This window comes from Podarcis cretensis, assembly GCF_951804945.1.
Source record: "Podarcis cretensis genome assembly, chromosome: 2".
Taxonomy (NCBI): Eukaryota; Metazoa; Chordata; class Lepidosauria; order Squamata; family Lacertidae; genus Podarcis; species Podarcis cretensis.
Window position 1 is genome coordinate 34,167,918 of NC_137171.1, and position 13,672 is coordinate 34,181,589.

The window sequence follows — 13,672 nt, forward strand, 5'->3', positions numbered from 1 at the left end:
AGGATTGTGTGGGCACATGGACAGGAGGAACACAGACATGGCTATACCAGGGCACCCGTGCAGCCTCAACCTCACCACCACACCACCCTAATCCCAGGTAAACTGCAGCACTGGTAGTGCGAAGAGGGCAGCTCTGAAACTCCACCCTGCCACTACTGAGGGGAAGATAAAGGGGAGAGAAATCTCCCAAATGGACCACTGAGAACAGAACATGCTCAGCGACCACAGGATTCTTAGTAATGGAAAGCTGGGGGAGAGGGAGGAATGGAATGGAGCAAGTGGTCTGGCACCCTGAACAGGTGTGTACCACACTGCAATGTCTCATTGCAGGACCCACTTACCCTCTTGACTAATACAGTGGTGCCCCGCAAGACGAATGCCTCGCTAAACGAAAAACCCGCAAGACGAAAGGGTTTTCCGATTTTTTAGCGGCTTCGCAAGACGAATTTCCCTATGGGCTTGCTTCGCAAGACGAAAGCCCATAGGGAAATCTCCGGGGACAGCGGGGAAGCGCAGCACCTGTCCTGAAGGCTTGCGGTGGGAGGTCCGGGAACAGAGGAGAAGGCGCGCAGCGATTCTCCTCTGTTCCCGGGGCTTGCGGTGGGAGGAGGGTTTTTCCTCCCCACCGCCAACCTTCAGAACAGCCTTCTGAATGTTGGCGGTGGGGAGGAAAGCCCTCCTCCCACCGCAAGCCTTCAGGACAGGTCCAGGAACAGAGGAGAAGGCGTGCAGCGATTCTCTTCTGTTCCCGGGGCTTGCGGTGGGAGGAAGGTTTTCCTCCCCACCGCCAACATTCAGAAGGGTGTTCTGAAGGCTGGCGGTGGGAAGAAAAGCCCTTCTCCCACCTCCAGCCTTCAGAAGAGTTCCCCACAGGGCTCCCCAAGCTGTGAATGTCTGCCCCGCGCGAGGGGCGCTCTGCTTCAGAGCGTCCCTCGCACCGGGCAGCAGGCTGCTATCTGCAGCCTAGGCAGCCCTGCAGGAACTCTTCTGAAGGCTGGCGGCGGGAGAAGGGCTTTTCTTCCCACCGCCAGCCTTCAGAAGGCTGTTCTGAAGGCTGGCGGTGGGGAGAAAAGTCCTTCTCCCCCCGCCAGCCTTCAGAAGAGGTCCGGGGACAGAGTGTCCCCGGATCTGGTCTGAAGGCGGTCTCCCTAGGAACGCATTAATTGATTTTCAATGCATTCCTATGGGAAACCGTGCTTCGCAAGACGAAAAATTCGCTAGACGAAAAAACTTGCGGAACGGATTAATTTCGTCTTGCGAGGCACCACTGTAAAGGTAAAGGGTAAAGGGACCCCTGACCATTAGGTCCAGTCGCGGACGACTCTAGAGTTGCGGTGCTCATCTCACTTTACTGGCCGAGGGAGCCGGCGTACAGCTTCCAGGTCATCTGGCCAGCATGACTAAGCTGCTTCTGGCGAACCAGAGCAGTGCACGGAAACGCCGTTTACCTTCCCGCCAGAGCGGTACCTATTTATCTACTTGCACTTTGACGTGTTTTCGAACTGCTAGGTTGGCAGGAGCTGGGACCGAGCAACAGGAGCTCAACCCATCACGGGGATTCGAACCGCCAACCTTCTGATTGGCAAGCCCTAGGCTCTGTGGTTTAGACCACAGTGCCACCTATGTCCTCTTGACTAGTAGCAAGGCACAAACTGATCTACTTCTTTCGATCAGCAACAACCCCTTTCGAACAAAGATGGGACCAAAAGTAGCACTAGAAGCACCAAGCCCCCCCTCCCTCTGTTTTTCTCCCTTTGATATACCAGCAGAGAGACGACAATTCTTTCACTGAGTGTAAGTAAACAAGCATACCTAAACTCCAGACCCTAGTCAAATCATCGTCCTTTACTCACTTTGGCCCCACCTTTAAGGCTGGATTAGTCCATACAACAGACAAAACGAGGACATTTCTTTTTGCAGTCGTTTGGGCAAAACCGAACCAACCCAAACCAACTCACAACAGCACCAGTCAAATCTGGCTCCCTACTGAAAAAGTGTAGGGGGTGACTGGAAGAATGGCAGATGCAACTGATAGACTATATGGAACTGGCTGAGATGACTGGCAGAATCCGAGACCTGGGAGAAGAGACGGTGGAAGAAGATTGGAAGAAATTCAAGATTTATCTACAAAAATATTGTAAATTGTATGAATGTTAAGAAGGATGCGAGAGTATAAACAACTTGGCACCATTAAGCTAGATGAAGTGAATTATGAAGATAAGCTAAATTTAAGAAAGGATAAAAAATTTGGAAGTTGTAGGTTATATTTAAATTCTTTAAGAATTGAATAAAGGATAGTTAAAATCAGAGATATAACATTGGAAAACTAGATAATAAGAATAGAAATAAGGGGATAAATTTGCTGGAAAAAAATTCATAAACAGGAACGCAGGAGCGGGAGATGTGAGGGAGTCCAAAGAAGTGAAGAGATCTATGTCAAGAGATGTTATATTGTATTGTTTATTGGCATTGTAATTTAAACAAAACTGTTAATAAAAATTATTAAAAAAAAGAAAAAAGAAAAAGTGTAGGGGGTGTTAGGGGAAGTGTAATACTGCTAGTGGGGGACATGTTGTGCTCCTTCTCGGGTGGTTTGTCCATCTTTGGACCCCACCCTGTACTCAGCTCTCACCTGTGGCTCCTAGAAGCTGTCAGTATAGGACAGTGGCCACACCTTGGAAATGGCTTCAACTGACCGGCTAAACCAGGTGAGGGTAGCCAATGGGTCTCAAACCCATTGGGGTTTGAGTTAGGGACTTGCGAAGATGTGGCCGATTGAGCGGATGAGACCAATACTGGACCCAACAGTCAAGAAGGAGGTTTCTGAATGTGCTGTAGAGAGAAGTGAGGGACAGAAGGGGTTCATCAACCTGGAAAGGTAGCCCATCTAGGATCCTAAACCTCTGCTGCCTTGCAGGATATCTTTGGGAGTAGAAAGGGCTAAGGAGTAAAACCCTTCACAAATCCAGAGGGGAGTCCCTAAGATGGTTGATGGTGTCTTGTATGCCTTCTTCTGGCAACTCCTGCAGCCAAGCTGGTGCCAAGCATATTGCCCTGCTTTCCTTTGAATCACATGGCTGAGGCCAAGAGGAGGGTCTTGTTGTCTGGACAGCCCAGGACCTCCATACACACTGCCCAGGCTTGTGCCTAGGGGAGGTCACTTTGGTGCTAATGCAGCGATTTGACTTCATCCCTGGAGGTGCTCTCCATGGTCTCTTGAGACAGATAGATACCAACAATAATAATGATATTATAATAATTTATTATTTGTACCCCGCCCATCTGGCTGGGTTTCCCCCACCACTCTGGGTGGCTTCCAACAAAGATTAAAGATACATTAAAATGTCACACAGTAAAAACTTCCCTAAACAGGGCTGCCTTCAGGTGTCTTCTAAAAGTCAGGTAATTGTTTATTTCCTTGACATATGATGGGAGGTGGTTCCACAGGGTGTGTGACACTACCTAGAAGGCCCTCTGCCTGGTTCCCTGTAGGTTTGCTTCTCGTAGTGAGGGAACCGCCAGAAGGCCCTCGGCATTGGACCTCAGCATCCGGGCAGAACGATAGGGGTGGAGACGCTCCTTCAGGTATACTGGGCCAAGGCTGTTTAGGGCTTTAAAGGTCAACAGCAACACTTTGAATTGTGCTTGGAAACATACTGGGAGCCAATGAAGGTCTTCCAAGACCGGTGTTATATGGTCTCGGCGGCTGCCCCCATCACCAGTCTAGCTGCTGCATTCTGGATTAATTGTCGTTTCCGGGTCACCTTCAAAGGTAGCCCCCACATAGAGTGCATTGCAGTAGTCCAAGCGGGAGATAACTAGAGCATGCACCACTCTGGTGAGACAGTCCACGGGCAGGTAGGGTCTTAGCCTGTGTACCAGATGGAGCTGCTACACAGCCGTCCTGGATACAGAATTGACCTGCGCCTCCATGGACAGCTGTGAGTCCAGAATGACTCCCAGGCTGCGCACCTGGTCCTTCAGGGGACCAGTTGCCCCATTCAGGACCAGGGAGTCCTCCGCACCAGCCCGCCCCCTCTCCCCCAAGAACAGTACTTCTGTCTTGTCAGGATTCAACCTCAATCCATTAGCTGCCATCCATCCTCCAACCGCCTCCAGGCACCCGCACAGGACCTTCACTGCCTTCACTGGTTCTGATTTGAAAGAGAGGTAGAACTGAAAAAGGATTCATCCTCTCTTGTAGGATGTGTCTTACCCCTCAAGAAAACACTTACATAAGTGGGAGAAAAGACTCGGGACCAATTCATGCAAGAGAACGTCACATCCCTTGCCCCAATCCTTACGGAATGCTGTGACATCACAGCATTCTGTAAGGAGTGAGAAAAGGCTGAGACATTTTCCTGCTGCATGGAATAATCCTCTCTCCCACTCATGTGGGCACAGGGGGTGGTAGCCCATTTAAGTTTCACACAGAGATTCTTATACAATAGGGATATTAGGTCTTCCTGTCATTCTGAGATTAGAAGCACAAAGGGGAACCTAACTGATACAGTTAATACAGAGAAGCAGTTGTGATCAGTGTTGCATCCATACCGCTGGGTCCTCATGGCTAGCCCAGCTCATGGAAATAACTCCAAACCCTTCCCCCCCCCCCGCAACTTCACAGGGCATCCATCTTCCTCAGCATTTCCAAAACCCATCACGTAAAGGCAGCAGCTGGCTTGGGATCTGCAGCCCGGGCTCAAATCACAAATCAGCCACAGGCGAGTCAATCATACAATCTCAGTTCTTCATTCCAAGGGGGTCGGGGAGGAAAACAAATGCGAGCCAGGCACACACAGCTGTTGTGTGAATGAGGCTCAATCAACAAGTACAGCAGAACAAGATGGTATAAGTGATTGCACTGTTTCAGAGTACATTTGTGAATGTCCCGCCCCTCCCGCCATATACAATTTAAAAATCAAGTTTACACAGCCCAGCTTATTCCTAGGGCAGTTTTAAATAGCAAAGTAACTTGCGAGGGCTTTTGCTTTCTTCCTTTCTAAATGCGGGCATCCAATCATGTCCCCCACCACCACCCTATGCAAACTGGAGTGGTACAGTCACTTCTAAAACTGCAGGACTCTGCCACTTCATTCTGCTCCATACACAGACCTGCCCTGAAATAAGAATTGTTGCCTGCTTAAAAGGCAGTCTAGTTAGCCAAGGATAATATTCTGAAGTTTTACTTCCTCCAACTGGACAGGTGAAAGAAGCCTCTTTTCTGTTGAGAAGTCATCTTTGCCAAGAAAATGTTATTTGCTTAAGAGTCAGGGTCCAACGACATATTCAGTCAGAGACAAGTGATGTGAAGCCAAACCATGGCTTAGCACAAATGCACAAGCTGCTGGAGAGGAGATTGTGGCTATTTTGCTGTTCCTCTGATCCTGCTGCTGTTGCTGCACTCCCGCAAGCAAAGCCATGGTTTTGCTTTGAATGTTATCTGAACCTGGGTTCAAGGTTTGTCTCATTCCAGACAGACCACAAGCTGTAAATGGTGAACAAAACCTTGGTTATAATTATTGGCTTGTCTGGAGCAGAGACAGGCCTCACGCCTGGTTGAGATGACACACTAAGGCAAATCAGTTCAGTTGTATACTAAACATGTACCTTCTTGGTAGTGGCGCCCTCCCTGTGGAACGCCCTCCCTTTAGGTGTCAAGGAGATAAAGAAGTACACAACTTTTAGAAGACATCTGAAGGCAGCCCTGTATTGTGAGATTTTTAATGCTTGATGTTTTTAGATATGCTGTAAGCTGCCCAGAGTGGCTGGAGAAACCCAGCCAGGTGGGTGAAGTAGTAGTAGTAGTAGTAGTAGTAGTAGTAATATTTCCTGCCCTGGCCTTTGACACACTATATACCTGTATTTTAGGGCACCCCTCTATGCTTCTAATTGTTTTAGCAATTTAGCTGGTTCCAATGTTGTTGTTTTACACTGTTGCAGCTTGCCCTGGGAACTTGTGATGAAGGGCAGGTAAGACATCTAATAAAAAACAACAATGCTGAAGCATAAAAACTCCAGCAGCAGAGATTAGAATTAGTAGAGAACTACTCTCAAGCAACACCAGAAGATATTCCAAGCAGGTTTTAAAATTTTAAAAACCTGCAAAAGAAATAAAAAGAAGTTTTCACCTGGTGCCCAAAAGACCACAAAGTGAATGCCAGGCAAGCCTCTATGAGGACAGCATTCCATAGCTAGGGTGCCACCAATGAAAAGGCCCTGTCCCCAGTAACCACCTGCCACACATTTTCTTGGCAGAGATACCAAGAGAATGGGACATAAAGATTTAAGACGATAGTCCCCAGCATGGCACTCATAGGCACCATTGTGCCCTCAGACATCCCTTGGTGTCCACCAAGGTTTCCACTGCTCCTTCTTATTTTTTACTTTAAAATATGTATTTTGTTTGTTTGGGGGGAATGCTTTTTGGAAGGCAGCTTTTTATCTTTTTTTATTTTGGGAGTATAGGTGCTTGCCTGTTGTTTGGCATTTGTTTCCTGATTAGTCAGTTTTCCTTCTGCAAAATGGGTATTTTGAGGTGCCCATGGCAGTTTCTTCGATTTCAGATGTGTCTCCCAGGCCCCAAAAGGCTGGGGGTTCCTGATCAAAGGCAATTCAGAAAAAAGGTATTAACATGGAGATCACTTCTGCCTAGGAAACTTTATGAGTGCCATGTGCAGTTTGTCAAATATGAATGTGACAATGCATCTATTCCACTGCACCGTCAGTTGTGGCTTCCTGCTGAACATACCTGTATCAAAATAGCCACCAAGCATTCATCACAGCTGATGAACTACTCACAGGAATTATGTAAGCAGCTTCCATGCGGGAAGCGCCTCTCTCACGTGAAAATCATTTTGATGTGTTAATATCCCTGATCAAGCAAATGCAGAGGGAACTTGTGGGAAAGTATATTCAGTACTTGTGAACAGCTGCAGATACTGCCAGCTAAGGCTTCTGTTATTCTTATCTATCATCATCATTTATTAATTTATTGATTGCCTTTTACACACATTAATTTATTGATTGCCTTTTACACACATCTCAAGGCAATTTACAAACACACCATAAAACAAGTAAAAACTACCCCCACTGATAGCCTCCACTGTTTGCAAAAGAGAAAAGTCATTAACTGAATTAATATCTTCCAAGGGGTGGTTATGTAAAAAACGGTATTTCCATTAGCATGCCGGTCTGTTTAACTGACACAACAATGGGCAGCTACAATGCACTGCACAGCAGCAGCAATAGGAAGTTGCGAGACCCATGAAAAAGCTACCTGCCCACATAGACACAGCATCTTTTCCAGATTGTCCCGTCACAATTACCTGCATGGAGCTGTGCAATATTCAACTACAGTGGTACCTCGGGTTAAGTACTTAATTCATTCCGGAGGTCCGTTCTTAACCTGAAACCGTTCTTAACCTGAAGCACCACTTTAGCTAATGGGGCCTCCTGCTGCTGCCGCGCCGCCAGAGCACGATTTCTGTTCTCATCCTGAAGCATAGTTCTTAACCCGAGGTACTATTTCTGGGTTAGCAGAGTCTGTAACCTGAAGCGTATGTAACCTGAAGCGTCTGTAACCTGAGGTACCACTGTACAGTGGTACTTCAGGTAAGAACTTAATTCGTTCTGGAGGTCTGTTATTAACCTGAAATTGTTCTTAACCTGAGGTATCACTTTAGCTAATGGGGCCTCCTGCTGCCGCTGCGCAATTTCTGTTCTCATCCTGAAGCAAAGTTCTTAACTCGAGGTACTATTTCTGGGTTAGCAGACTCTGTAACCTGAAGCGTCTGTAACCTGAAGCGTATGTAACCCAAGGTACCACTGTACAGAGGAAGCACAAGCACAACAATATTGCTGCAGGTGGGTGGTTGTGATCAGGTTTCACTGGTTTGCTTTCCATAAATCCAATTAGATCTTTCTCCAGCTTTCCACTCACTTGTTAATCTCCCTGCATTTGTATTGGGATCCATTGACACAACCTACATGCAATGTAGCCATTTCACAGAGGAGCTGCGAGACAAGCAATTTCTCTGAAGCATTCTGTTGGGGACAGAACCACGCCACGGACACAGGATGACTGCTATTTTTCTAGAAAAGGAGGTGCTGAAACTCGACATAAACACCCCCTTATTCTCTTATAATGGGAATGGCGCCCACTGAGAGGTGCCAAAATTGAGTCTTGGCTGGAAAAAAGCCCTGCCTAGCTCTGAAAAGTGTGACGAAGGCTGAAGAAGTCACAAGTGTCTGGAGCTAAAGTGATTTGGAGATTGTTGCAAGGATGGCACTTAGTGAGCGTAAACAGAATTGTGTTTGTTTAACTCTTCCAAAGGCCGAGACCTGAAATGTTTAGTAGCATTTCAGTAATGTCAAGGGCAGGAGAATGTGGACAGTAAATTTGAACGGCAGATATGAAGAGCTGAGAGAGGACCAGCAATTCAGAATTGTAAGATATTCCTCCCTGTTGTGGGGCGAAGGGAATGCGGCAAAACAGAACCCAAAGATGAACTACTGAGGAAATGTATAAAGTCAGTAACTATCTAGGCTTGATGCACCAATCTCAGGCTACAGCTGGAATCAAGCAGTTCCAATCACCCCTGTGTCTCAGAGATGACTCTCCACGATGATGCTGTTTCAACCCAGAGCACAGAATGGATGGAAAAGGGACCAAGAGGCTCCGAATGTGCTAAATTCAAATATACTTGGTTTTTTTACTGGTATGTCAAGTGATCCAAGTCTTGCCAAACTACAAGGGAACGAGAAAGATCCAAGGAAATCTTTCAAGAATGAGAGTTGTAAGCAAGTACAGACTCCTGTGCTATGTTTTCCCTCTGTCAATTTCAAGCTGTGGCTACACAGAACACCACCAATGCTGCCTTTCTCTCTTCTTTCCCCAGGAAATACGTAGCAGGAAGAGCAGTTGGTGATGGTTCGATCCTGCTTCCCTGCCTGCTTGTCCAGTTTTCCTGCATGCCACCCCCCACCCCCTGCTCTGACTGTACTTTTTAAAAATGTATTAAAAAGAGGGAGGAAAAAACAGCCTCTTTAATCCATATTTCCTAAAGCCCTCTAAATAAGCATCACATAAGTACTTATTTAGGAAAATTATTTAAAAGGGAGATTATGAGCCGAAAGGATTGGGAAGTCACTGCTGCTATGCTGAGGGTGGTCAACCCCAAGGCATTTCAGAGCTACTACATTCCCTCTTCAAACAAGGCAGAGGCCATGGGTGCAGGGAATAAATTCAGGTGGAAGCAAATCTTGGCCTATGTCCCCACTGCCACCTTACGAAATGTGGGAGCAGATTTGGGCCTTGGTCCTGAAGTCGGAGAGATTTTTTGCTATTGGACGCAATGGAAGGGCAACATTTTCACCTCTGTGGAGCTCAAGGAAAGTGAAGGCTGATGGCTTCTTGAGAAAGCCCTCAAAATCCAGTACTGCGTATTTCTCTTTCCCAGGAGGAGGAAGAAGAGGAAGAACATCTACCTTATCACAGCTCCCAACATTTTGCATGCAAAGCTCCGTTTGTAGGGAACACCTTTCAAGCATATTGTTTTATAATATACATAGGCAAACCTGTTGCAGCCGTATTTTGTTGGTGCTGCCGTAAACAGTGAATTTTGTTGGTGCTGCATTGGCCAACACACACACACACACACACATTGTGGATTGCTAAAGAGTACACAGAGAAAGGTGGAAGAGAAGAAGGAAAACCCCAAGAACAGCAGCAAAGAGTTCCAGTGGAAATGAATGGAAACTGAACAGATCCTTCCCTTGTATATCCATGGAGCTTGCAGAAGAGAACCTCCTGGGTGCTCCCTCTTCACCTCCAGTAGGAGCAGAGTTTCCAGTTTCTAATTCCAAAGGCGGTGAGACTAACCCCATCCCTGACAGCGGTCAGGCTGCGGGTGAAAACATTCCGATTCTGCATAGCTTTTAATGCATCTTTAATATATGAAAGAAGGTTTTAACTCTGCTTTTTTCTCCCATGTTAAGGTTTCAGTTTTCAGTTTTTCACTTGATGGTATGATTTGTTGTTCTTTTCTTTTCTTTTTAATGGTATGATCCCCCCCCCCCTTAAAAAATATATATATCCAACCAACCTGGAGAATATTTCATTTTAGATTCAGTTTCTTTCTCGCCACTCATATCAAGTCATGGCAGGTGGTTATGGAGAACAAAACGGCCTTATTTATAAACCTCACTTTACTATCACCTTCCTCTCCTCCCAAAACGTATCTCCAGGTAACACACACAACTGTCAGTGGAAATTATTTTAACTCCCCTTAATTTTGTGGATAATGAAAATTCCTTAAAATATCTGTACGTTTAAATCTACCTGTTATCTGTGTGAGAGTTATATTTTGTTTATTTACTACTGTTATGTGTTGAAAATAAGCTCAAGGGAGTTGCCCCCCACCTTTCTATTTTATCCTCACAACAACCCTGTTAAGTAGGTTAGGCTGAGAGACAGTGACTGGCCCAAGGATGCCCAACTTGGCTGGGTTGTGATTTGAACCCTGGTCTCCCAGGTCCTAGCCCCATAATCTAACCACTGCACTGCACTAACCAAAGCTACAAACTTTTAAAAATCCTAAATTTGAGGATGGAGTGAAGCACAGGTTTCCCTCCTCCACAATTGAGATTCTGATGTCTTTTAACTGGGCTAGAAGGATCACTTGCCTTATAATGATCCCATTCCAGGAAACAACCCCACCGCCAAGTTTAAGAGAATATAACTAAAGGAAGGGAGGAAAGTTAGTTAGAACTGGGTAGCAGGGAATAGTGCACGTTGTTGATATACAGAGGACAAAGTGGAAAACTGAGATTACAGAACAGAAGGAGAAAAAGGAACAGGGGGAGAGATTCAGGAGAATCTACTTCTGTAGCGCTTCCAAGGATACTTGAGGAGGGGAGAAGATGATGGTGATGTAATTCTTCCCCTGAAGAAGGTACTTCCATGACATGCCACACTCTGCCCCATTATCCTGTCTGACTTTTTGTTCCTCTACCCCCAAAAGGTCTCCCTCTCTCTCCCCCCCCCCCAAACTTCCGGATGCGCATGAATAATCGCCACACACACACCCCAAAAAAAACTTCGCTCCCAACAGCTACCTTTCCTCTAAGACCCCGATGCTCTAATGTATGTCCGCCTTATTAGTAGAAACCGTATTATTCATAGCATTCTTATGTAATTTCCCCCTTTCTCCCCTTTGCTCCTCCCGCAGCAACAGTTGGAGACGGGGCGGGAGGGAGGAAGAGCGTTATCAATACCAATTAGAACCCTAATCGTTTGTAGACAAATGCCAGAAGCCCAGGAGGAACATGGGGGGGGGGGGGGGAGAGGGAGAGAGGACCTTTTGTCACCGGGACAAGACTCCCTCCCTGCCGGGCTCCGGCTCAGACACGCAAGAAGGAAGAAGGGAGGGAGCGAGGCAAAAAAATGCAGCTTAAAAAGGTCGCATATGGATTAACCAAAAATAAATGCAAAGTGTCCTGCCTGATGCGATGTTACGCAAGGTGCTGGAAGGGGGGTGGGGGGGGATGTAAAAATACCGACACTCGGCGATTTAGGAGGGGAGAACAAGCGAGCGCCAAAACACACACACACACATACACACACACCAACCAAACTCTCTTGCCTTCCAACCAAGCCAAGCTTGGTGTTTCGTGGAAACGTTCCCAACACGACCCGGAGGGTGGGTGGATGGGAGCTGCTTTCAGTGTGAAGGCGAGAGAGGGGGATAGCAAGGAAAGGGAGTTGTTTTTAGAAGGGGGGGCGAGTTCTTCCTTGGGGGTGCAGAACTTGGGGAAAGCGCCACGGACTTGGCGCTGCGCAAAGCCCTCCAGGAACAACTCCAGGCGTGACATTGACAAGGTGGCAGCGGGATGGGCGCCTCTCGGGTTACTTACTAGCCAGACGCCGCTGTTGCTGCTGCGGCGGCGGCGGCGGCGGCGGCGGAGGGAGAAGTAAACAAACCGGGGCTACTTACTAGAGGGCAAGTGCGGCGGCGGAGGGCTGCATCCCCTGGTCTCCGGGGCACGTCTGGGCTCCTCGCGGTCTCGGGAAGAGGGGGGTGCTGTCGGGGGTCGGCCCCCCTGTCCGCTCGCCAACCCTCTGGCGGCTGGCTGGGCGAGGCATAAGCGACCCTCGGCTCCTTCTTCCGCGCGTCCTCTCCCGCCTTCCCTGTCGCCACCACGGAGCCAGACGAGTGGCGCGAAGGGCTCTCCGTGGCTGCCTGGCGGGGGTCACCAGCGTATCCTTGCAAGGAGTGGGGACGGGGGGGACGGGACCGAGGGATCCCAACGGCTTTGGAGCGAGGGAGGTGGCGAGATCCAACTTGGGCAGCCGGCGGCGGCGGCGGCGACTAGCAAGGCGGAGGACTTGCCCTCCGTCGAGGGTCGCCCTTGGAGGAGGCGAGACGGCCGCGCGCCCGGGATGCCAGCAAGTGCCTCCTTCCCGCCCGCTTCATCGCCCTCCGCGGCTCTTCTCCATCTCCGCGGCCGAGGGGGAGGAGGAGGAGGCGGGCGGGACGGCGGAGCGGATCTTAGACAGCAGCAAGGCTGCGCAGGGCGCTGGCACAAAGATCGGGCAGATGTCCTTCCGTGCGCGCGGGGCCGCCCGGGCTGCCATCCCCTCCCCTCCCCTCTAACCCGGCCTGAACCCTCCTGCAACTTGGCGCCTAGGCGCTGGGCCAGCGAGTCCCAGGAGGGGGACAGGTGGCTCCGATTAAAGCTGCCTCGCTCCGTCTGCGCGGGCACCGCTCCCAGTTTAGGGAGAGGGAGGGCGCTAGGGGCGGGAAGCGGGCGAGTGGCCTTGGCCTCCGCTCGCCCGGTGGCCTCGGTCCGCCTCTCGATCGCGCCCCTTCCCCAGAAAGGACGCGCAGGGCAACCTCTCCTTTAAAGAAGCGGCGCCGTCGGAAGACCGAGGTGTCCCCACGTGCGGCGCCCATAGGCGGCCCGAAGAGGCAGAGGGTGCCTCGTCGGCTCTAAAGCCCCCAGCACGCACCCAGGGTTGGACCGGGAGAAGCCAGACGGATCCCCGCGCGTATCACACCTGCGAGCTAATCGGCGGAGTGGCCGGAGGAGCCCGCCCGTGCTCGGCGCACCGCCCGCGCTCCCCCGACGCTCAGCCGCCGCTGCCTCCCTTCTTCTCCCCAAGCTCCAGCCGGCAGGAGCTCGCCTGTGCCCTTCGGCTGCCCACCTCCCCTCCTTCTTCCCGCCGCTCCTGCCATGCTCTGCTACCCGCCGCGCCTCGAGCCCACGCTCTTCCCTGCTCCCCAGCCCAGAGCTTGGCGTCCCACCAAGGTCCTCTTCCGCAGCCTGTCCCTTTAAGGGCGCCCGGACCCCGGCCCTTAAGCAGGGCGCCGTGGGAGGGGCCTGGAGGGAGGGGGAGCCGCCCCCGCCCCTCCTACGCAAAAGGGAGGAGGAGGAGGCGGAGAGCGCCGAAGCCTTCGGAGTCAGGAGCCTCCAGCTGTCGCCTGGACCCCATCAGGGCTAAGGGTCACGTAGTCAGGAGGCTTTTAATTTGGAACGGAGTCAATGGGCAGGGGAGATGCTTTGCCATTAGTTTGTTAGTAGGAAAGACAGAAGGTCCCTTTGCCAACTCTGATGAAACCTTGTTTGCATGGCATGCACCCCACACACGTTGCAGTATTCGCATCTTCAG

The 13,672-nt window shown here is 49.7% G+C and overlaps 1 protein-coding gene across 2 annotated transcripts in view; it reads right to left on the reverse strand.

Annotated features, from left to right (window-relative positions):
* The window catches only part of GRIN2C (glutamate ionotropic receptor NMDA type subunit 2C), a 96,041-nt gene extending 82,691 nt beyond the window's left edge, over positions 1-13,350 (reverse strand). The window contains exon 1 of one of the 2 annotated variants that reach the window (XM_079967369.1): positions 13,061-13,350. The gene's annotated coding sequence lies outside the window, so the exon portion shown is untranslated. Of the gene's footprint in view, positions 1-11,996 lie in introns of both variants that reach the window. The other variant, XM_079967368.1, reaches the window with a different exon arrangement.
* Positions 13,351-13,672: the final 322 nt, after the last annotated feature.